This window comes from Rhagoletis pomonella, unplaced genomic scaffold (genome assembly GCF_013731165.1).
Source record: "Rhagoletis pomonella isolate Grant_MI unplaced genomic scaffold, Rhpom_1.0 Rhpom_scaffold_00005, whole genome shotgun sequence".
NCBI lineage: Eukaryota > Metazoa > Arthropoda > Insecta > Diptera > Tephritidae > Rhagoletis > Rhagoletis pomonella.
Window position 1 is genome coordinate 10,706,960 of NW_023458559.1, and position 1,871 is coordinate 10,708,830.

Genomic DNA, 1,871 nt, shown 5'->3' on the forward strand with positions numbered 1-1,871 from the left:
ACGTTTTTTTGTGTTTTTTATATGTTTTATATGTTTTTCAATGTTTTTATATGTATGTGCATTGATGTGAAACCAACTTAACCTAAGTTTACATGTAAGTCATGCGGTAAAAAATAAGTTTAAAAACCTGTGATTGTGTTATTTTTGTTTACCAATCTTTAATTTTTATTTGTACAAAAAACTCATAATTTCTATTTAAATAATCTTGTTTTGCTCTGTTTTTTGTTGATATTTATAATAAAGAATCGCCCCTGATGATGCTAAGGTAGTTAGCTAAACGTTGGGCAAAGAATTGGAGAAAAAAGTATTTTTCTTGCACATGGAGAAGTAGATCGATCAGCCTACAACAATACCAACAAAACAATGAATAGTTGTCATTTGACGCAATCGCATAAGCAGAATTGAGAGTTGAGCTAATTTGTGCGGCACCGTCACCGTCAACTGGTTCATGTAACTTACTTCATACAAATACACCGAATCAGCTTTTTTGACGGTGACGGCGACGCAATGCACTTATATACTTTCGCTTTAAGTATTGCGGTTTTGGTCGTGCATAATCAGTCTATGTATCGTATCCCATATATTTTGTGCGTTGTTGACAAATCTTTTCAATGTCCAATATTTTCACGATTATACCGCTGGATCAACGTTAGAGCTGATTGAAACTCATTCGTTTCTAACCTCTGGAGCATTTTGGTGCAAAACATTGTGGTTCACAGTTACGTAGTAGAGAAAGGATGGAATACAGACCGTTTACCCTAAAGTTGACAAGGCATTGCGAATGTTTGTTTGCATTCCCATTTCAAATTGCATCATTTTCCATTTTTAAACGCGTCAAGAACTATTATCGATCTTTATTGGGAGACGAAAAATTTAATGCTCTTGCAATGTTAACAATAGAATCAGAACTGTTTCTGTTCATGGATTGTGAATAAATCATCCGCGAATGCGCGGCTGAAAAATCCAGACGCAAAGCGCTGTGAATGGAATGTGTTCATTATGAATTTTTCAGGAGTACCTAAGTTGTGATAATTTTCATTATTATATGTAATTCTTCCTGTAATTCATGAAATATAAATTGAACTATAATTCAAATACCACGAAATACAATTATCAAACTGGGATAAATGTACCTCATTTAGAACGAGTACGAGTTATGGAACGATATTTTACATTTCTGTAGAAAGAAAAGAATTGAGCCGATTTCTGTTTGAAATATGACTATACATTAGCACTTTTTAATAATATAATAATATTTAAAAATACTAATTTAGTATTTTTGAGATTATAACTTATCAAACTTAACTTATCAAGCAAATACCAATTTTTCATCTTAAATTGTAATAAAAGTATAATAATAACATAAATTTGAATATTCCTATTTACTGCTAATCGTTTCAAAACAAGTAATTTTACCTCAAAATTTTTTTCTTATCGGAAAAAGGGCGGCAAGTTCTGAATTGTCTAGGGGTGACAAATATTCAAATCCGCCAGTGCGTGTATGTATATTAAAGTTTTTAGATTCGGGTCATGCGTTTAGACACAACAACCCAAAATCATTGGATAAATCACTAAACCGTACCCAAGTTTCTTGATAAGAGGCAACCAATATTCTTTTTGTTCGTTCATATAAAGCAGTGGATAAAAATATACGTATATGCGAAAGGCAAATTTATCTGTTTTAAAGAGAACCATTAATATTTCCTCCAAATACACAACGACTTACATCTTTTTGCTTAGTTTTTATCTCGCTTCCGACACAGAAATGTTTTCGTACAAAATTACGCAAAAAAGGTGTCAATTTCTTACTCGCTCGTTTTTAGGCATGCCATACTTACGAATTTCGAAAGTTCGAAAATACGATTCGGATT